The following is a 22,779-nucleotide window of genomic DNA, read 5'->3' as shown; positions in this document are numbered from 1 at the left end:
CTCCTCAGGGTTCTGCACTCCGGTTTCACATTGGTTGAAATTTCTGGGCTGGGGCTCAGCACGCGAGACCCCTGCCTCACGCGGGCCAGACAGACCACCTCCCCGCGGGCTGCATCCCCTGGTCACCCGCCCTCCTCTCGATGCTGGGGCCGCCTGGAGCCGCTGGGAGCCGGGTGGCCCTCGAGTGAGGCGGCCCAGGGTGCGGGGTCCGCCTCTGTGCGCCTGAGGGCGGGGGTCGTGCAGGAGCTCCTCCTGGGGCTGGTCCCCGCGGCACTGCACCTTCTACCAGCGTCCTGGGATCGAAACCGAAACCTCCCCCTGCGCAACCGTCCCCGACGGCCTTGAGGTTGGGTGTAGCCGGGACCCTGGAGGGGCAGGGTGGGGATGGAGTGAAGGCGGGGACTGGGAGGTGCTTGGAGGAGGAGAGTGGAACCGCGGGTGTAGACCAAGGACAGACGTCAAAAAAATTGTTATTGCGCTGGCTCGTTGGTCTAGGGGTATGATTCTCGCTTTGGGTGCGAGAGGTCCCGGGTTCAAATCCCGGACGAGCCCTCCTCTATTTTCCCGAACACCGTCATTTTCTCACGGAGTCCCGGCCGCAGGGAACTTGGTCTCTCCGTGGCAGCCGCAGGCGCCGGGGCCGATCCGACTTCCCGCTTCGGCCCAGCGTGCAGCCCTTCCCCTTGCCCAGCTGCAGGCGGGACTTGCCTGCGCCTCCTGACCGGAGCCTTCCACCTGGAATTCTGAGTGCGCCTGAGGCCTGGCGCTGGGGCAGTAGACCCCAGATGCGGGACCCTAAAAGAGGGCAAATGCCTCCCCCGCCGCGTCTGCCTCTGCAGACGTGGCCCTAGGTACCGGGTGACCATGGAACTTATTCTGGGCGTGTAGTTTTCGTTTGAGTGGGACGGTTCTAAGTTTAAATTTCGGACAAGCCCAGTGTTTCGAACTTCCTTTCTTTTCTTTCTTTCTTTCTTCCTTTCTCTCTCTTTCTCTCTCTTTCTTTCTTTCTTTTTTTTTTTTTTTTTTTTTTTTTGAGACGGAGTCTCGCTCTGCCGCCCAGGCTGGAGTACAGTGGCCGGATCTCAGCTCACTGCAAGCTCCGCCTCCCGGGTTCACGCCATTCTCCTGCCTCAGCCTCCCAAGTAGCTGGGACTACAGGCGCCCGCCACCTCGCCCGGCTAGTTTTTTTGTATTTTTTAGTAGAGACGGGGTTTCACCGTGTTAGCCAGGATGGTCTCGATCTCCTGACCTCGTGATCCACCCGTCTCGGCCTCCCAAAGTGCTGGGATTACAGGCTTGAGCCACCGCGCCCGGCCTCTTTCTTTTTCTTTCTTTCTCTTTCTTTTTCTTTCTTTCTTTCTTTCTTTCTTTCTTTCTTTCTTTCTTTCTTTCTCTCTCTCTTTCTCTCTTTCTTTCTCTTTTCTTTTCTTCTCTTCTCTTTTATTTTCTTTCTTCTTCTTCTTCTTCTTTTTTTTTTTTGACAGTGTCTCCTTCTGTTGCCCAGGCTGGAGTGCTGGAGTGCAGTGGTGCCATCTCAGCTCACTGCAATCTCAACCTCCCAAACTCAAGGGATCCTCCCACTTCCACCTCTGGAGTAGCTGGGACTACAGGTGCTCACCACCACGCCAGGCTAATTGTGTGTGTGTGTGTGTGTATAAGTGTATATATATGCACACACACATATATATGTGTGTATATATACGTGTATATACGTGTGTATATATATATGTGTGTGTGTGTGTGTGTGTGTATATATATATATATAACCGAGGTCTCGCTGTGTTCTGGAGGCTGGTCTCCAGCTTACACTCAAGCAATCTTCCTGCGTCAGCCTCCCATCACAAAGTGCTGCAATTGCAGGCCAGAACCACCATGCTCAGCTGCCTCCTTTTCCTTCCATGTCCTGAGGTCGCAGCGGCGCGTCCCTCCGGCACATGGCGGGGAAGAGGTGCGGTTCCGGGAGCCTGCGACGCCTCTGGGGAGTCCAAGTCCGGCTCCTAGCCCTTTGTCTGAGGACGGAGGAGGACCTGGGGGGCTTCCCCTAGCTGATGGTCTCAGTTCTCCAGAGGTGGCGGGGAGAGCGAGAAGCCCCAAAACGCGAGCTGCGTTTCCTATTTGGAGTCGCAGGATGTGGCAATGTTGAAGCTCGCCGTGCCCCTCCTTCCCATAGGAACTAGAATCCCGTCCGGGACAAGCATCGGGAAAGGGGGACAGTTTGTGACCGAGGAAACTAGGACTGATCCAGAACAGCGAAGGCGGAGCCGCGTTGGGCTTATGAAGGGCGACAAAGGCCCCAACCCCTCTTCCGCATGAGTAGTTGGTCCAGGGTATGGTTCTCGCTTAGGGACCACAGGGACAAGCCCCGGAGACCCAAGAGGTCCTGGGTTTAAATCCCGGAAGAGCCCACACTTTAAGAACCCACCACCTTGGGAGGCCGAGGCGGGCGGATCACGAGGTCAGGAGATCGAGACCATCCTGGCTAACACGGTGAAACCCCGTCTCTACTAAAAATACAAAAACTTAGCCAGGCGTGGTGGTAGGCGCCTGTAGTCCCAGCTACTCGGGAGACTGAGGCAGGAGAATGACATGAACCCGGGAGGCGGAGCTTGCAGTGACCAGAAATCGCGCCACTGTACTCCAGCCTGGGCGACTGAATGAGACTAAAGTCTCAAAAAAAATAAAATAAAATAAAAAATAAAAAATCAGTGTTTGTGTCTGTGGCATTGTCCTTGGGGCACATGCGTCGTGGGACACAGGCTGTTTAACCAGAGAATTTTTTCTGGGGCATTCAGGGCGGATCTGTCCTGAGGGACTCCCCCGAGTGACCAGACTGGTGGTTCCATGAGTGAGGATGATGAGTGAGGCTTGCCTCCTGGAACTCCCAGACAAAACCTACTCCCGCGAGGGAGAGTGTCCCGAAGAAGTTGAGCTTTTTACGACTGCGGACGTGCTGTCCTGCAGAGGCAAGACTAATAGCTGTGGCTCACTTCGTTGACTAAACTAAGGAAAACTGTGGGTGGCTTTGTCTGGTAGCTGGGTTCAAATCCCCGATAGGACTGATTCTAAAGTAGCCTTGCTCAGAGAGAAATGAAGCGGGGCCGGGATCCAGTGTAGAGAGAGCTTTGGCTGGCTAGCGGCGTACAAGGCCGGGCTGCACAGGTGGCAGGGGCGTGGTTGTGAAATAATCAAAATGATCAGGCACTTCAGGTCCTCGGGAGAGCGGGCGCAGAGGTGGCCACCCCTGGGGTTCCCCTACTGGCACCATGATGGTCAGGACCTCCGAGATCCCATGCCCACCTCCCTCAGCCCCTATGGTGCACACGGAGGAAATGTGCTTGGAAATCTCGGTGGCCGGGCGCGGTGGCTCACACCTGTAATCCCAGGCCTTTGGGAGGCCGAAGTGGAAGGATAGCTTGAGTCCATGGAGTTCAAGACCAGCCTGGACAACATAGTGAAACCCCACCTCTACAAAACAATTTTAAAAGTTAGCAGGGCGTGGTGGTCCGAGCCTGTGATCCCAGCTACTCCTGTGTCTGAGGCAGGAGGATCGCTTGAGCCTGTCTCAAAAGACAAACAAACGGGGAGGCACGAAGGCTCACACCTGTAATCCTAGCACTTTGGGAGGCCGAGGCGGCTGGATCACTTGAGGTCAGGAGTTCGAGACCAGCCTGGCCGGATGGTGAAACCCCATCACTACTAAAAATACAAAAATTAGCCGGGCGAGGTGGCTGGCGCCTGTAATCCCAGCTGCTCGGGAGGCTGAAGCAGGAGAATCGCTTGAACCCGGGAGGTGGAGATTGCAGGGAGCCGAGATCATGCCCCTGGGCGACAGGGCAAGACTCTGTCTCAAAAACAAACAAACAAACACACAAACAAAAAACAAACGTACATGGGAATGGGAGAGGCTGTGCGCCTGTGGGCACAGAGGAGAATTTGCAATTCTGCACTTCCCACCCAATTTTGCTGAGAACCTAAAACTGCTCTTAAGATGATTTTTTTTTATTGTTGTTGTTGTTTGTTTGTTTTTTGCTTTTTCTGAGACGGAGTCTCACTCTGTCGCCCAGGCTGGAGCACAGTGGCGCAATCTCGGCTCACTGCAACCTCTGCCTCCCGGGTTCAAGCAATTTTCTACCTCAGCTTCCTGAGTAGGTGGAATTACAGGCGCCTGCCGCCATGCCCAGGTAATCTTTTTTTTTTTTTTTTTCTTTGTATTTTTGTATTTTTAGTAGAGACGGGATTTCACCATCTTGGCCAGGCTGGTCTTGAACTCCTGATCTCGTGATCCACCTGCCTCGTCCTCCCAAAGTGCTGGGATTACAGGTGTGAGCCACCGCACGCGGCCCTTTTAAGACATTTTAGCCGGGCCCGGGACTACAGGTGTGAGCCACTGTATCCGGCCGGCTTTCGTTTGTAAAGCCCATATTTTTCTTCTGTTGGGTCTGCAATAACTGTGATGTTAGATCTTTTGTTAAAGTCCCACAAACACCCGAGGTTCTGTTTATTATTATTATTATTATTATTATTATTATTATTATTATTATTTTGAGGAGGAGTCTTGCTGCCTCCCAAGCTGGAGTGCAGCAGTACGATCTCGGCTCACTGCAAGCTCCGCCTCCCAGGTTCACGCCATTCCCGAGTAGCTGGGACTACAGGCGCCCGCCAGCACGCCCGGCTAATTTTTTGTAGTTTTGTATTTTTAGTAGAGACGGGGTTTCACTGTGTTAGCCAGGATGGTCTCGATCTCCTGACCTCGCAATCCACCCACCTCGGCCTCTCAAAGTGCTGGGATTACAGGCGTGAGCCACCGCGCCCGGTCTGTTTTTTTGTTTTTTTGTTTTTGTTTTGTTTTGTTTTGGTTTGGTTTATTTTCTCTCCCGGTAATTTCTATTGTTCTGTCTTCAAATTTGCGGAGTCTTCTATTTTCTTCCATTCTGCTGCTACCCATTCATTAAAGTTCCTTCCTTTGGTTTTGTATTTCTCGGGCCTAAACTTTCCGCTTGGTTATTCTTTATATTTTCTACTCCTTTGCTGAGACTTCATATTTTTTCATTTGCATGAAGCGGGGGTTGCTCCTTGAAGCATGTTTACGGTGGCCACTTCACCATCTTTGTCATCCTGTCAGATGGTCCAACACTGGTGTTGGTGTCTGTTGTCCGTTGATTGACGTTATTTGTTTGTTTGTTTGTTTGTTTGAGATGAAGTTGCTCAGGCTGGAGTGCAGTGGCGCCATCTCGGCGCACTACAACCTCCGCCTCTGGGGTTCAGGCGATTCTCCTGCCTCAGACTCCCGAGTAGCTGGGATGACAGGTGGGCGCCACAATGCCTGGCTAATTTTTTGTATTTTTAGGAGAGATGGAGTTTCATCATGTTGGCCAGGCTGGTCTCCAACTCCTCACCTCAGGTGATCCACCCGCCTCGGCCTCCCAAAGTGCTGGGATTACAGGCGTGAGCCCGGGCGCCTGCGTGGCTGGCCTGACTGACATTTTCTTTTTTTTTTTTTTTTTGTGAGACGGAGTCTCGCTCTGTCGCCCGGGCTGGAGTGCAGTGGCCGGATCTCAGCTCACTGCAAGCTCCGCCTCCCGGGTTTACGCCATTCTCCTGCCTCAGCCTCCCAAGTAACTGGGACTACAGGCGCCCGCCATCTCGCCCGGCTAATTTTTTGTATTTTTTAGTAGAGACGGGGTTTCACCATGTTCGCCAGGATGGTCTCGATCTTCTGACCTCGTGATCCACCCGTCTCGGCCTCCCAAAACTTAGGATTTTCCAGGGTTTTAGAATGACCAGGTCTGCGATGATACTCCCTGGCTGGGAGCAGGAGGGGCGACTGGGACTGCTCCCCATGTGGACAAAGAGGAAGTTGGGCCGATTTCCGATGACTGCCAGGTCGCCAGAGGCTGCTGCTGGGCCCTGGGTCACAGGTCGAGGTGTCAGGCCTCTGAGCCGAAGCTGAGCCATTACAACCCCTGTGACCTGCACAAATACGTCCAGATGGCCTGCAGGAGCCAAGAAGTCTGAAGAAGCCAAAAAAAAAAAAAAAAAAAAAAAACCACAAAGAAGTAAAACAGCAGTTCCTGCCTTAAGTGATTAACCAACATTACAACATTCTACCATTGTGACTTGTCCCTGCCCTACCTTAGCTGATCAGTCGACTTTGTGACATTCTTCTTTTGGAAAATAAATCTTATGACCTCCCTACCATGTACCTTGTGACCCCCTCCTCTGCTAACAATAGATAACCACCTTTTACCGTAATTTTCCATTACCTACCCAACTCCTATAAAGCAACCCCCTTCCCCATCTCCCTTTGCTGACTCCTTTTTGGAACTCAGTCCGCCTGCACCCAGGTGATTAAAAAGCTTTATTGCTCACACAAAGCCTGTTTGGTGGTCTCTTCTCACGGATGCGCTTGACAGAGGCCGCCCTGCAGTTCCTGTTCCGATCTAAGCAAGGGAAGGGGAGATGAGAAAGAACTGGGTCCCAAGTCGAGGGGGTCCATTTCGTGAGGCGCACACTCAGGACAGGCCCTACCCTGCTGCTCTACTCTTTCCCTTCAGCCCCTCCTTCCTGGCCTCCCCTTCCCGGCTGACTCCGCACTGATCATTAACTCAGAAGCCGCGCAGGCCGGCAGCCGGGATCGCCTGTAATCCCAGCACTTTGGGAGGCCGAGGCAGGCGGATCACCTGAGGTTTTCAGTTCCAGACCAGCCTGACCAACATGGAGAAACCCCTGTCATGAGCCGCTTGCCTCCACCGTGCACACAGATCTGCAGGGGAGTGGGAAGAGTTGGGCTCTTTGGGTCATTTGAAACGGTTTGGAGCTATACAGAGGCCAGGCTCGATATTAAGTAGGAATTGGGATTTATATTGACAGCGAAGCTTGGACCTAAACCCCTTTGGATCCGCACTTGGGCCCCAGAGAAAGGTTGTTCCTTTCCTCCCCACCTCCCACTCAGGACCACCCTGAGCGGTCCCGGCCTGGAGCCATGGCTAATGGTCCCTGACTACACATTCCAGCTGACTGGAGGCTCCGGTTTGAGGTTAAGGGATTCACAGTCCGCCCACAACTCGTTGAGAAGGGGAGGATAGGGGCTCCCAGATGTCCGGAGACCCTAGCAAGGACTGTGCACCCAGCTGTCTGAATGCCAGAGGCCGGCTCCACGGGTAGCCATGCCTGCACCACCTCCTCAGGACTAGAGTCACCACAGCCTTTTTTTTTTTGGCAGCACCTGCTTTGAGGATTCTGAACATTAGGGTGGGAAGCAAGTACCGTGATGTCAGCCCGGCTAGCTCAGTCGGTAGAGCATGAGACTCTTAATCTCAGGGTCGTGGGTTCGAGCCCCACGTTGGGCGCTGCTTTTACCATTCTTGATACACAGAATTCAGCATCATCACAAGTGACACAGGTTCTGATGCTTGGCCCTTAACTGGGAGGCAAACTTTCATTGAGTCCCAACTCGATCTGTGTCAGCATGAGAGCTTTGAAGACCTCCTCCCAAATTCATCAAGCTGACAACTGCTGTGTCTTCTCTCACGGTGGGTGTCCCAGAACCAGGGTTTCTAAGGAAAAAAACAGGAGATTTTGCACCCCAGGAAGGTCTGTCTGCTCACCCCTAGACTGGGATAGAGAACCTGGATACCTTTCCTTTAGCATAAGACCCAAAGTTTCTTCCCCTCCCCCAGGAGACTCAGTCCCAGGGCTGGGGGTGGATGTGCTGCTTTGAAGTTCAGCCAAGGGAGAAGTGTCCACCCACCCAGTTCAGCTGAGACTATGGGTCACTGTAGGGGCCAGCCCTACAGGATCTGTGGGTTTTTCTCCCCGTGTGCAGAGATGAGAGACCATAGAAATAAAGACACAAGACAGATAAAAGAAAAGACAGTTGGGTCCGGGGTACCACTACCACCAAGACGCGGAGACTGGTAGTGGCCCCGAATGCCAGGCTGCGCTGTTATTTATTGGATACATGACAAGAGGGCAGGGTAAGGAGTGTGAGCCATCTCAAATGATAGGTAAGGTCATGTGGGTCATGTGTCCACTGGACAGGGGGCCCTTCCCTGTTTGGCAGCAGAGGCGGAGACAGAGAGAGGAGAGACAGCTTACGTCATTATTTCTGCATTTCAGAGACTTTTAATATTTTTGCTAATTCTGCTACTGCTATCTAGAAGGCAGAGCCAGGTGTACAGGATGGAACATGAAGCGGATCAAGAGCGTGACCGCTGAATCACAGCATCACAGGGAGACGGTTAGGCCTCTGGATAACTGCGGGCATCACTCAGGCCCTCCACAAGAGATGGTGGAGTAGAGTCTTCTCTAAACTCCCCCAGGGAAAGGGAGACTCCCTTTCCCGGCCTGCTAAGTAGCGGGTGCTTTTCCTTGGCACTGACGCTACCACTAGACCACGGTCCACTTGGCAACGGGCGTCTTCCCAGACGCTGGCGTTACCACTAGACCAAGGAGCCCTCTGGTGGCCCTGCCCGGGCATAACAGAAGGCTCACACTCTTGTCTTCTGGTCACTTCCCACTATGTCCCCTCAGCTCCTATCTCTCTATGGCCTGGGTTTTCCTAGGTTATGATTGTAGAGCGAGGATTATTATAATATTGGAATAAAGAGTAATTATTACAAACTAATGATTAATGATACTTATATATAATCATATCTATGATCTATATCTAGTATAACTTGTTATTTTATATATTTTATTATACTGGAACAGCTCGTGCCCTCGGTCTCTTGCCTTGGCACCTGGGTGGCTTGCCGCCCACAGGTCAACATGGAGAGACCACCTCCCATATGCTCTACAGTCCCCTGGCTAACTCAGGCTCTTGTGAGAGAGGCCAGAACCCCAGAAACCAGTATGACCCAGCCATTACTTATCTCTCTCACTGTTTGGACGGTGGCCCTTATTATTAGGAGACCAGGAGTGCAGCCACCCAGCCCCTCCAAAACGAGCCTAACAGATTTTTTGGAGGCTAAGGCAATCCCATATAGGATGCTAATCTGTCGTAAAGATTTCTGATTAATCCCACTTCTGGGACAGCCTCCAAGAGTTCCAGTTCATCTATTGTTTCTTGTGTAAGACTAACTATAAATTCTGCCCTTAGGTCAAAACAACCTTGCTGCTATTGCATTTACCATAAATCTTGCCCTTAAGCAAGTGCCTTATACATTCCTTCTGAAGTACATACACCCTTTCCCTGTGGTATGTAGACCCTGGGTCTGGGCAGTAAGGCATGGAGACCCACTATCTTGTCCCCCTGCCACCAGAGACCCAGACCCGGATTCTGTTCATAAGTCCCTATTAAATGTTTTTTTCCTAAGAAAGATGATTTGTTGGTCTTTTTCTTCAGCCTGGCACCTTCCTTGGACTTTGGGTGTAGGTTTGCATTATGGTTGTAACCAGCCAAGGTGTGCCTTTGGAATGGGAGTCAAACCTTAATGTCTGGGCTTTAGAGTGGTTTTGGACACATTTGCCAGTGGGGGTGCTGAGATAGAGGCTGTCTGGGGGCCCCAAGGAAGGCAGATCAGAGGCTAGGACAAAATGCTACAGGCATCTCAACAGCCCAGGTCCTAATAATATGGCGCCATCGCCTCAGCCTCTGATCAGAGTTCAAATCCCAGCTGGAGGATGTTGGCTTATGGGGCCTTATAACCATGACCCTGTGTCACAGCGATGCATGGGGAATGGGGCTAGGGGTCACTTGTATCCTTGGCCTGTGAGGGTTGCAGAGCCAGGGGTGGGTTGGGGACTGGTGCCCTCTGTCTGAAACTATCCATCTTGGGCATTTTTCACGGAGGAGATAGGGCTGTCCTGTGATTGTCTTTGCGTCTTTTTAGGAAGATTGGAACTATCAGGCTGGGCGCGGTAGTTCATGCCTGTAATCCCAGCACGTTGGGAGGCAGAGGTGGGCAGATCATAAGATCAGGAGATCGAGACCATCCTGGCTAATACGGTGAAACTCCACCTCTACCGAAAATACAAAAAATTAGCCGGGTGTGGTGGTGTGCACCTGTAGTCCCAGCTGCTGGGGAGGTTGAGGCAGGAGAATGGTGTGAACCTGGGAGGCGGAGCTTGCAGTGAGCCGAGATCACGCCACTACACTCCAGCCTGGGTGACAGACTCTGTCTCAAAAAAAAAAAAAAAAAGCAAAAAGAAACAAAGACTGGAGCTATCAAATAAAGGCTGAACTAGGTATATTCCAAGAATACAAGGTTGGCCTTAAATTCAAGAAAATTATCAAAATAATTCATCATATTAACAGAATAAAAAAAGAAGTCATGTGGCGATCTTAATGTTTGGAAGGGCGCTTCATGCAATTCACACCTGTATTAACCGTTTGTTTGTTTTACAGGCAGAATCTTGCTCTGTCATCCAGGCTGGAGTGCAGTGGTACAATCTCGGCTCACTGCAACCTCCACCTCACGGGTTCAAGCAATTCTCTCTGCCTCAGCCTCTGGAGTAGCTGGGGTTACAGGTGCCCACCACCACATCCAGCCAATTTTTGTATTTTTAGTGGAGTTGGGGTTTCACCATGTTGGCCAGGCTGGTCTCGAACTCCTGACCTCAGGTGAACCTTGGCCTCCCAAAATGCTGGGATTAGAGGCGTGAGCCACCGTGATCAGACAGAATCTTACTTTGTTACCCAGGCTGCAGCACAGTGGTGAGAACACAGCTGATTGCAACCTCAACCTCCTCAGCTCAAACAATACTCCCACCTCACGCACCACCTAATTTTTTTGTGTTTTCTGTAGAGATGGGGCCTCACTATGTTGGCTAGGCTGGTCTCAAACTCCTGAGCTCAAGGGGTCCTCTCATGAGACATTGTGCCGGCCCATTATTTTCCTTCTTTGCTTCAACTCCCATCAGCTACCAGTTTCTGGACTGGAATGCCGTTTTTCCTCCTCTTTCTTGACTAGCCCCTTATTTTCTCTCCTGTCTGAGCTTTAATGTCACTCCTAGACTCATTGTTCCCATGTCAAGAACTCATCTATATCTGACAACACTATTATGACAGCCTGTAATTTTTGTAAGTCTGTTCATTTTATTTTTTATTTTTTCCAAGACAGGGTCTTGCTATGTTGCCCAGGCTGGAGTGCAGTGGTGTGATCTAGTTCACTGCAGTCTCAGCCTCCTGCACTCGGGAATTCTCCTACCTCAGATTTCCAAGTAGCTGGAACAACAGACGTGTGCCACCACACCCAGCTAATTTTATTTATTTATTTAGATGAAGTCTCCTTCTGTCACCTAGGCTGGAGTGCAGTGACGCGAACTCAGCTCATTGCAACCTCCGTCTCCCAGATTCAAGCGATTCTCTTGCCTCAGCCTCCTGCATAGCTGGGATTACAGGCATGTACCACCACGCCAGACTATTTTTTTGTATTTTTAGTAGAGACAGGGTTTCACCATGCTGGCCAGGCTGGTCTTGAAGTCCTGACCTCTAGAGATCCACTCACCTCGGCCTTCCAAAGTGCTGGGATTACAGGTGTGAGCCACCATAGCCGGCCTGATTGATTTATTTAAATTTAGTTACCGGGTCTTTCTATGTTGCCTGGGATGGTCTTGAGCTCCTGGGCTCAAGTGATGCTCCCTCCTCGGCCTCCCAAAATGCTAGATGTGCATCATTGGGCCAGCCTATTTTACTCTTTATTTTAAAATAATTATAGATTCACAGTAAGTTGTCAAAAAGAAAAAAAAAGTACAGAAAACTCTTGTGTAGCATTCACCCAGTTTTCCCTAAGACTTCCATGACTATGGTTCAACATCAATGCTAGAAAATGAACACTGGCTGTTTTTTTAAACATATTATTCTTGGTTATTTTCTTTTTTTTTTTTTTTTTTTTTTTTTGAGACTGAGTCTGGCTCTGTCACCCAGGCTGGAGTGCAGTGGCCGGATCTCAGCTCACTGCAAGCTCCGCCTCCCGGGTTTACGCCATTCTCCTGCCTCAGCCTCCCGAGATGCTGGGACCACAGGCGCCCGCCACTTCGCCCGGCTAGTTTTTTGTATTTTTTAGTAGAGATGGGGTTTCACCGTGTTAGCCAGGATAGTCTCGATCTCCTGACCTCATGATCCGCCCGTCTCGGCCTCCCAAAGTGCTGGGATTACAGGCTTGAGCCACCGCGCCCGGCCTATTCTTGGTTATTTTCAATCTTCACTTTGAACTGTGTGCTCTTTATTTTCTGCCCACCATTGTGCCCACCAAAAAAATTAGGTGTATGCTTTAACACATGATGCCTATGATCTTTGAGAATAAAAAATTTGAGTCCATGTAGATAAATCTAGACCTGACTTGTTCTGTTTTATTTTATTTTATTTTATTTGAGACTGAGTCCTGCTCTTGTCGCCCAGCTTGGAGTGCAGTGAGGCGATCTGGGCTCACTGCAACCTTCGCCTCCCGGGTTCAAATCATTCTCCTGCCTCAGCCTACCGAATATCTGGGATTGCAGGTGCGTGCCACCAAGCCCAGACAATTTTCGTATTTTTAGTGGAGACAGAGTTTTATCCTGTTGGTTAGATTGGTCTCATTCCTGACCTCAAGTGATCTGCCCGCCTAGGCCTCCCAAGGTGCTGGGACTACAGGCATGAGCCACCCCGCTTGACTTGTTCTTTTTTGTTTCTTTTTGAGACGGAGTCTCGCTCTGTCCCTAAGTTGGAGTGCAGTCGCCCCATCTCAGCTCACTGCAACCTCCGCTTCTGGATTCAAGCGATTCCCCTGCTTCAGCCTCCCAAGTAGCTGAGACTACAGGCATGCGCCAGCACGCTTGGCTAATTTTTTGTATTTTTAGCAGAGATGGGGTTTCACTGTGTTGGGCAGGCTGGTCTAGAACTCCTGACCTCGTGATCCGCCCGCCTCGGCCTCCCAAAGTTCTGGGATTACAGGTGTGAACCACTGCCCCCGGTCGACTTGTTCTTTTTTAAAAAATTAAAATATGGTCTGGGTCTTTTACTTTGGAAGAGCGGTGTTAACTTCAGAACTGTCCTAGGTTCAGTTCAGATCGCAGGGAGGGAAGGGGGTCGAAGAGGGAAGGAAGTTGGGCCTCTGTGCCCACTGCGCCCGCGAATCTGGGAGGCAGGGTGACCGGGTGCCCGGGCTCCATCCGCTGGGGCTGGGCCGCCCGCCTGCCCCCGCGCAGTTCAGAGGCTCCTGCCGGGGGAGGCGTCCATTGCGTTCGCTTACTTCTCTGGGTCAACAAGTGAGGGACGCGGAGACTGAGTTAGCTGCGGCCACCCGGGCCCGCGGACACCGTCTTCATTCACTCCCACCCGCAGTCAAGTCCTTCTACCCGCAGTCCTTCCCTAAAAGAAGAAAAAGGGCCAGATGCGCGCTGTCCAGGATACTCAGTCCTGGGTCCAGGAGGTCGCGGTGTAGCTGATCCCCGGGTTCCTAAACCCAGGCCCGGGGCCCAAGGCCCCGCCTGCTGGGGTCGCACCTGCAGTTTGAGAAACCGAAGAACCTAGGAGAGGGAGGCAGGGCCTGCTTTTCCTGCGAAAGATTCTTTCATTCGCTCCATTGTTGTTCTTGCGCGCTGAATTTCCCAGGCAAACAACAAACAACAAACAACAAACAACAGCTGATCACGGCGGCCTGGGCTCCTCTGGGATTCCGACCCGGGGCCTCTCGCACTCAAAGCGAGACTCATACCTCTAGGCCAACAGACCTCGGTGGCAGGAAGCACCATCTTTGCTCCCCAACGCCCACACCCCTCTCTTTATCTTTCTGGAACCCAAAACTTTGTATTTTCCGCTCTCCATAAACGTCGATGCCAGCGCTGGGAGTGTGGCCGGGAACCCAGGATCGCGGCAGCGAGAAGCCCAAACAGAGGGGAGGAGGGAGTCCCCGGAGTGGGACAGCGCTCAGCTCTGGGGTGGGGTTGATCTAGGGCAAAATAGGGCGGGCGCCCTGTGGCGATGGGCAGGACCCTCTCGCCCACCACACGCGGAGCTCGCTGGATCCTCTCCACACCCAGGCCGTGTCCCCCGGCTTTCCAAACTGCTGACGTCCTTAATGAAGGATCCAGAAGGTGTTACAGTATTGGCCCATCAGGATTTGAACCTCAGCCCCACTCTCACCCTAATCATAACCTCAAAGCCACCAGCGCCTAAAGACAGAGTAAGAGAGAAACAGAGGCAGAGAGAGTTCGTGTCACTGTCATGCCCTTTGCCATCGCTGCTCATCCCCAGTGACCTCCCGGAACTTGACAGAGCTAGCTTCTGAGTCAGAGCAGAGGCTCTGGGCTGAACCCAGGGGAGGCTATGGGGGCGCCTCTGGGATGGAGCCAGCCACCGGCTGCAGTCGGATGCAAGGTGGGCTGGCCGCTCAGCCATCCTCCTAGGGCAAGGTCTTGGGTATGAGTCAGCAGCCCCAGATTTGAGCGCAGACCCGTTAACCCCGGGGCAGGGGAAAATACAGCGGGGAGCCCCAGGTTGCAGGTCTGACCCTGAGCATCCCCTACCGAGCCCAGTGCGGATGGGCTCTGTCTCCACCGGGCTGGTTCACCAGGGTCTCCCCGCAGCGACCCCAGAATTCTGCCAATCACTTGGGTACAGGGATGAGCTCTATTCACTTCGGAATCAGCCGACTCGCGCCAGATTGGAGGCAGGCGTCTGAAATGTCAGCGGAAGTCCACACCTGGGAGGCTCGTTGGTCTAGGGGTATGATTCTCGCTTCGGGTGCGAGAGGTCCCGGGTTCAAATCCCGGACGAGCCCCAAAAGTGGTTACTTTTCCCCCGTCATTTTAGAGAATACGAACTTGAAAATCGGGGACCGAGCCTGAAGCCTCATCCACCAGTCGCCTTGCTCCGCTTCAGGTCCGTCCAGGTCTGTGCCTCAGCTGCAAGGGACCAGGATGCTCCTGAGGCTGGCCTGGTTGGCACTTGCCTCGGTCTCGCTGGAGCCCCGCTCCCTTCTCCTCCTTCGCAGCCCCAGACCAGAGAAGCTGTACCCTCCGCAGCCCCGGTCGCTCAGCTCCACATGGGCTCCCGGTATGGAGGAGGGCGGTAGTTGGGTTGTGAGTGATCAGAGTGGGGTGCGCGATCCAGGTGGGCCCTGGAGAGCTACTCTTTCCTCGACCTCCCCCCTTCGCCCTAGAAACCCACATCTCTGCGGGCCAAGGCGGATCCGCAGATGAAGCTCGTTGAGAGCAGGTCGAAGCTGCCTGACCCCATGGCCCCCTGCTGCCCTGGCCGGGAAGGTAGCCAGGAGCCACACATGGCTCTTAAACACTTGAAATAGGGCTGGTCCACTTGAGATGTGCTGCTGTAAGTACGGAATACGCATCGGGATTTTGAAGACTTGGTACCAAAAAAATAAGATATCTCATTCTCTCATTACACATGGAAATTAGATTTCACGTCTACGGTATTGAATAATATGCACACATATGAAAAACATGTGTATGTTATACTTAAACATACATATTTTATATATGTTTATATTATATGTAGTATATATGTATCATATAATTCTATTAGTAATATGATTATATCATAATTAATTTTATTATATAATTATAATTTTCTTTGAGACAAGGTCTCGCTCTGTCGTCCAGGCTGGAGTGCAGTGGCATCATCTCGGCTCACTGCAACCTGTGCCTCCACAGTTCAAGCGATTCTCCTTCCTGAGCTTCCTAAGTAACTGGGAGTATAGGTGGGCGCCACCAAGCCTGGCTAATTTTTTTTTTTTTTTTTTTTTTTTGAGACGGAGTCTTGCTCTGTCGCCCAGGCTGGAGTGCTGTGGCCGGATCTCAGCTCACTGCAAGCTCCGCCTCCCGGGTTCCCGCCATTCTCCTGCCTCAGCCTCCCGAGTAGCTGGGACTACAGGCGCCCGCCACCTCGCCCGGCTAGTTTTTTGTATTTTTTAGTAGAGACGGGGTTTCACCGTGTTAGCCAGGATGGTCTCGATCTCCTGACCTCGTGATCCGCCCGTCTCGGCCTCCCAAAGTGCTGGGATTACAGGCTTGAGCCACCACGCCCGGCCTTTTTTTTTTTTTGAGATGGTGTCTCGCTCTGTCACTCAGGCTGGAATGCAGTAGCATAATCTCAGCTCACTGCAACCTCTGCCTTCCAGGTTCAAGTGATTCTCCTGCCTCAGCCTCCGGAGTAGCTGGGATTACAGGCGCCCGCCACCTTGCCCGGCTAGTTTTTTGTATTTTTTAGTAGAGACGGGGTTTCACCGTGTTAGCCAGGATGGTCTCGATCTCCTGACCTCGTGATCCGCCCGTCTCGGCCTCCCAAAGTGCTGGGAATACAGGCTTGAGCCACCGCGCCCGGCCTGAGTTTCTTCTTTCACCAAGTCTTGCATTGCCAGGGGCAGACAGCTGGGAGGAAAAGATGTACCCTTGGGGTACATCTAAAAGGTACCAGCAAGTCTGCATCTGTCAGGGGCCTCTACCTCCACAGATAGAGGGTAGATTCTGGGAGAGACAGCCAGAATCAAAACATACGCCCAACGTGGGGCTCGAACCCACGACCCTGAGATTAAGAGTCTCATGCTCTACCGACTGAGCTAGCCGGGCCTCCTTATAGATTTCTTTCTATACCTACAAATGGACTGGGTGGCCTAAGGGTGGTGAAAACAAAGTGAGGTAATGAATCAGTCCCAGAAACCAGAGCGCACTTGGGGTCCCCCGCAGCAGCCTCAGTCCCCACCGACGTCCCCGCTAGTGCAGGACTTCTTTCACCACCCTGCGTTCTCCCATAAATGGGGGTGACCCGCCAGAGTCTCCTTCCGTACCACGCTGGCATGAATCTGTGTTCTCCCAATCTGTGCCCTCCGCTGAAATGGCCTTCTTTCAGAAAGAGAAAAAATGTCCCCAGACTGCGACTGCACGCACTTAAAGAGTCAATGACAACCCTTTTTTTTTTTTTTTTGAGGCCACTCGAGTTACAGGCACAGGAGAGTTCTGCTGTGTATCGGCCATCCTTGCAGTTGCAGACAGACTGCCCAGAGCTCACTGGGACTCACAGAAGCCCTTGCAATACTGCTCCGCACTGTAACCTACCGTGATGTGCATTTAGTTGTTCCGTTTCCATTACTGTGTGCTTTTATATCTAGAACTATTTGGTTCTTTTTTCAGTCTAGAAGGTTGGAGGTCCTGTTGTCAAAGATATTTTCTTTATTGCCTTCCATGTTTTTAGACACTGTAGGAATAGTTGTATTATGAGTCTGATACACTTTGCATCTGAAATGTTTGCAATTTAGTTTCTGTTGCTGTTAATGAGTTGTTGCTCCTGGTACCTTGTTTCCTTGTTAATTTTTAGGGCGCAGTGTTCATTTTCCTTGTAAATTTCTTGGTGTAGGAATTTCTGTGATATCTGGAATACAAATGTATTTGTCCACACGCACACACAAATTATTCTTTGCTTCTGCAGGGGCTCAAGGGCATAACCAGAGATTGGTCACTTTGAATCGGCTTGAGTTTCTTTCCACTTGGTTCTCAAGTGCTCAAAATTGGATTATTTACGACTCTTGGTTCATGGTGTGTTCTCAAACCCAGCATCCCAAACAAAAAGGAAGATTCTGCCAGTGGATTTTGTCCTCAGAGTAGATGCGAGGAGGCTCCAGTCCTGGTGGGCGCTAGGACTCAGGACGCGGATACCCGGGCTCCTGGGTTCGGTCTGCACTCCTTCCAGAACTAGGATGGGGGAGCAGAGGAGCCCCAGAAGGCTACACGCAGGTGAGGAGTGTCGGGATGTGGGGAGGGAGAGGACTCTGGACCCCAGATGCAAACGCCCATAGCCCTTCTCCTCTGCTCAAGTGCCCGGCTTTCTCCCGTTAAGGCTCTAGCCGCTGGAGCCAGGGACACTGGGTGGGAATCCCAGGGTAGACCTTTTAAGGTATCTGACTGTGAAGACTCCGCTCTTACTGTATATAGGGACGGCTTACCTCTTCTTCAGTGCCTCGAGTGAGTTCCTACTGACAAAAGTAGTGTCACAAAAAATAAAAATAAAAAAGCAGAAAACAAAATAAGCTTATCAGGGGATAGGGCTCTGGCGACACTGGCGACAAAACTCCAAATAAATTTTAAATGTGGCACTGGGTGCTGTCAGACAGCTTTGGATCTTTGTACAAATTATCTTGGAAGTCTGGGCGCGGTGACTCACGCCTGTAATCCTAGCACTTTGGGAGGCCCAGGCGGGCTGATCACCTGAGGTAAGGAGTTGGAGACCAGCCTGGCCAACACGGAGATACCCCGTCTCTACTTAAAAACAAAACAAAACAAAACAAAACACACACACACACACACACACACACACACACACACAAATTAGCCAGGCATGGTGGCACGTGCCTGTAGTCCCAGCTACCTGGGAGACTGAGGCAGGAGAATTGCTTGAACCCAGGAGGAGGAGGTTGCAGTGAGGTGAGATCACACCACTGCACTTCAGCTGGGTCCACAGAAACACCCTCTCAAAACAAGCAAACAAACAAACTAACATCGAAGGACTCGGACTGCGCTGACCTGTCAGAGTTGTTTGGATCTCTGATCTTCATCTAAAGTAGGAAAGGGTAGAAACCGATGTTTTGGACCAAAACTTGGGCTCGTCCGGGATTTGAACCCGGGACCTCTCGCACCCTAAGCGAGAATCATACCCCTAGACCAACGAGCCACACATTCTGCTGTTTCTGGCTTCTCTCTGTGGCCTTCGTGGCGTCCTCGTGGCGAGAGGTGGGGACCCAGCAGAGCAGAGCTAGGAGGAGACTCCGGTTTCCTGAAGTCTGGAAGAGACAAGTTCAAGCGCGGGTGGGCGCGGAGGGAGCCCTGAGCCCCCGCTTCTCCCTGCGCCGCACAAAATGGGGAACATCCCCTGTGCCCCCACAATCCGGGACCCCCCGGGCCCTCGCCCGCCTCCGCCACTCAGCCCTGGGCTGGGGATCCGCCCGTCACGCCGCGTAGTGAGGAGCTCCAGCTCCGGCAGGACATGGGAACGTCTCAAGAGCGGGCAGCTGCTGCGCTGAGGGTCCGCGAACCGCGACCACTGGACGCCCGCCTTGGAAACGCTGCAGCCCCGCGGCGTGGTGCCGATGGGTGGTCAGTAAAGGCCTGGAGACTGCACCAGGAACCAGCCACCAGACCCGCTACCTCGCCGCGTCCCACGCTTCTCCCGCTCCGGTCCTCCCTTCTTCCCCAGGGAAGCCAAAACCCAGAAGGCGAGCTTCCCACACGGAACCTCAATTCAAGAGGCTGACACTGAGCGTCGCTTCGCTCCATTAGGCTCGCGGCGCCCGCCGGAGTCAGCGATGTACCTCCTTCCCCTTCACTGGGGAACTGGCGGAACCTCCAGTCACCAGGACGTAGGGAAGCAGAGGCTCCTTGGGGCAGCAGAGGCCGCGTCCAGGCGTCGGTTCCGGGGCACCTTTTGCTGTCACTCTGTCCTTCTCTGTGTCCAAATTTCACCCGGAGCCCGAGAATCCGGCAGATCTGGACTGAAAGGATCTCCTCCTCCCCTCCGGATCCAAGCCTCGAATTTCCTGGCTCTCAGTGGGAAGGCCTCGGGGTCTGGGCGTGGAGACGGGAGCCGAGACCCCCACCCCGCCAGGATACACTAAATTGCTGCCGGAGGATGCCCGGGCCTTCGCCCCTCCGTCTCTCCCTCACTCCCCTCCCACTGGCCCCCCGCCACACATATTACTCCCCGCAATACCATGCAATTTTAAACCTTGGTAGGGCTCACCTGGGACTGGAGCCGCCATACTCTCGAACCCTACGAAAAATGTATGCCCATAAATAAACGAACCCGGCGCATTCTTCCTTATTCTAAATAACCTCCTCCTGCTGCTCGGGGTCGTCTCCTTTAACCACGGTTACCGCAGTTGGCAGCGCTGGATCCCATTTCAGGGTGACGGACCGACTGCAAGGCGAGCGATTCAGGCCCGTCCGTCTGCGTCCCGGGACCCCGGGAGGTCCCCACTGAGGCTCTGCCAACAGCAGCCTCCCTTCGCCTTCCTAGTCTCCTGTCCTTGCTGAAAATGCTAAAGGGGAAAAAAGAGAAGGAAAAAGGGCTCGTCTGGGATTTGAACCAGGGACCTCTCGCACTCAAAGCGAGAGTCATACCCCTAGACCAACGAACCGCGCTTTAATTTATTTTTTATTTTTTATTTTTTCAAACATGTCCTTCCGCCCTTGGCGCAGAGAGAGACTCTTTCCATCGCCCCAATAGCTCAGTCCTTAGCGCGCGCACCTGCGAATCTGGACTTTTGGGTTCGCGGCCACCCTCAGATTTCCGAGGTAGGCTTTACTCCTGCTGGATAAACCAACAAGGTGACCCCCTGAGGTAATGAGCTGGTGGTTTAAATGTCGTGCTGATATGAAATACAGGTGCATATACCTATTACTAAGGTAAAAGGATTTCCAGGCAGAATAGTGATGTCAGAAATCACAAAGGAAATGAACAGATTTCACCCAAGTTTTTAAAACGGCAAAAGATGATCCAAAGAAAATACAATCTGAATGACAAATCAAGGGCTTATCAAGGGCTTATTACTGGACTTCATAGATTTTTTTTTTTGAGACACAGTTTCATTCTTGTTGCCCAGGCTGGAGTGCAGTGGCACAATCTCGTCTCACCTCAACCTCTGCCTCCTGGGTTCAAGCAATTCTCCTGCCTCAGCCTCCCGAGTAGGTGAGACTACAGGAGTGTGCCACCATACCCGGCTAATTTTTGTAATTTTAGTAGAGACAGGGTCTCACCACCATGGCCAGGCTGGTCTTGTACTCCTGACCTTAAGTGATCCATCCACCTCGGCCTCTCAAAGTGCTGGGATTACAGGTTTGAGTTTGAGACCAGCCTGGGCAACATAGTGAGACCTCGTTCCTGCAAAAAAATAAAAATAAAAATAAAAAAAATTCGTCGACCAGGCATGGTGGCTCACTACTGTAATCCCAGCACTTTGGGAGGCCGAGGCGGACAGATAACCTGAGGTCAGGAGTTCGAGAGCAGCCTGGTCATGTGACACATCTCTACAAAACTAGGCTCCAGCCGGGGTGTAGTGGCAAACACCTGTAATCCCAGCTACTCAGGAGACTGAGGCAGGAGAAATGCTTGAACCCAAGAGGCAGAGGTTGCAGTGAGCCAAGATGGTACCACTGCATTCCAGCCTAGGTGACAGAGCAAAACTCCATCTCAAAAAAAAAAAAAAAAAAAAAAGAGTCGAGTGTGGTGACAATCACCTGTAGTCCCAGCTTACTCAGGAGGCTGAAGTAGGAGGATCTCTTGAGCCCTGGAGGTGGAGGCTTGCAGCGAGCCATGTTCATGCCACTGTCCTCCAGCTTGGGTAACAAACCTTGTCTCAAAATAATAATAATGATGATAATAATAATAATAATAATTTGGATCTTGAATACAGGCATCCACAGAGGGAAGATGGCATGAAGGCTCAGGGAGAAGACAGCTGTCCCCAAGCCAAGGAAGGAGGCCTCAGCACCAACCAACTCTGCCCATACCTAGTCTCAGACTCCAGCCTCCAGAATAGTGAGAAAATAAATTTCTGTTATTTTTGTCCACTCAGTCTATGGTACTGTTATGGCGACCCTAGCAAACTAACATAGTATTATTCAATAATATTAAATATTATTCAGTCATAATTAGGAATGAATTACTGACATATGCAACAAGGATGAACCTTGAATACATTATGTTAAGTGAGAGAAGCCAGACATGAAAGACCACTATTGTATAATTCCATTTATATGAAATGTAGAGGACAGGCAAATTCGTGGAGACAGAAAGCATACTAGTGGTTGCCAGAAGATGGGAGGAGGGAGGAACAGGGAGGACTGCTAATGGGTACTGAATTGGGATGATGAAAACATTCTAGAACTAGATAGTGGTGACTGTTGCACAATCTCATGAATATATAAAAACCACTCAATTGCACATTTTAGTGAATTTTATGGTTTGTGTAGTATATCTCAATTATCAATATACTGAGTCAAAGCATATGCCAAAATTGGAGAATTCAGACATATAGCTATTCCCCACTGGCTTCTGTGGTAAGGCTATGAGATAAACTAGGCCTAGAATGGAACTGATGCTGTGGGCAGTTCAGAAAGTGGGGAAAGAAACTTTACTAGTGAGGTGAGTGGTTTTCCATGTTTATTGGCCATCTGTGCATGTCTCTGTGGGTGTATATGTGTTTGCTTTCCTTTTTCTGTGAATTACCTGTTGGTGTGCAAAGACAGCTATTCATGTGGTTCTGTAGCCAGACTTTCCAGGGCACTTCCTGGCTGTGTGAACTTGAACTACTTTCTTAACCTTTCCAGGGCTCCAATTGTGTCATCTGTAGACATGAAGATAATGGTGTTCTCCTTGTGCATCTGTTGAAAACAGCATGAGGCCGGGTGCAATGGCTCCTACCTGTAATCCCAGCACTTTGGGAGGCCGAGGCAGGCGAATAACCTGAGGTTGGGAGTTCAAGACCAGCCTGACCAACATGGGGAAACCCTGTCTCTACTAAAAATACAAAAATTAGGCCGGGCGCGGTGATTGGCTCAAGCCTGTAATCCCAGCACTTTGGGAGGCTGAGGCAGGCGGATCCGCAGTTCAGGAGGTCGAGACCATCCTGGCCTTTCACCGGTGGCTCCGTCTCTACTAAAATACAAAAAAAGTGCTTGAGGCCCAGTGGCGAGCGCCTGTAGTCCCAGCTTCTCGGGGAGGCTGAGGCAGGAGAATGGCGTGAACCGGGAGAGGGCTTGCAGTGAGCTGAGATCCGGCCACTGCACTCCAGCCTGAGCAGCAGGGCAGACTCCGTCTCAAAAAAAAAATACAAAAGTAGCGGGCATGAT

At 51.7% G+C, this 22,779-nt stretch overlaps 6 non-coding genes across 6 annotated transcripts; 3 read left to right on the top strand and 3 right to left on the bottom strand.

Moving 5' to 3' along the window:
• The first annotated feature begins 480 nt into the window (after nucleotides 1-480).
• TRNAP-UGG lies at nucleotides 481-552 on the top strand. The gene has a single exon. It is a non-coding gene; the product is annotated as a tRNA-Pro (tRNA).
• Nucleotides 553-7,276: 6,724 nt separating this feature from the next.
• Nucleotides 7,277-7,349, top strand: TRNAK-CUU. Its single transcript has one exon. It is a non-coding gene; the product is annotated as a tRNA-Lys (tRNA).
• A 7,281-nt stretch (nucleotides 7,350-14,630) lies between these two features.
• Nucleotides 14,631-14,702, top strand: TRNAP-CGG. Its single transcript has one exon. It is a non-coding gene; the product is annotated as a tRNA-Pro (tRNA).
• A 1,734-nt stretch (nucleotides 14,703-16,436) lies between these two features.
• Nucleotides 16,437-16,509, bottom strand: TRNAK-CUU. The gene has a single exon. It is a non-coding gene; the product is annotated as a tRNA-Lys (tRNA).
• Nucleotides 16,510-18,532: 2,023 nt separating this feature from the next.
• TRNAP-AGG lies at nucleotides 18,533-18,604 on the bottom strand. Its single transcript has one exon. It is a non-coding gene; the product is annotated as a tRNA-Pro (tRNA).
• Nucleotides 18,605-19,994: 1,390 nt separating this feature from the next.
• Nucleotides 19,995-20,066, bottom strand: TRNAS-UGA. Its single transcript has one exon. It is a non-coding gene; the product is annotated as a tRNA-Ser (tRNA).
• Between the last annotated feature and the right edge of the window lie 2,713 nt (nucleotides 20,067-22,779).

Source organism: Papio anubis, chromosome 18 (genome assembly GCF_008728515.1).
Source record: "Papio anubis isolate 15944 chromosome 18, Panubis1.0, whole genome shotgun sequence".
NCBI lineage: Eukaryota > Metazoa > Chordata > Mammalia > Primates > Cercopithecidae > Papio > Papio anubis.
The sequence above is the reverse complement of the archived record's forward strand: the minus strand, read 5'-3'. Positions and strand labels throughout refer to the sequence as shown.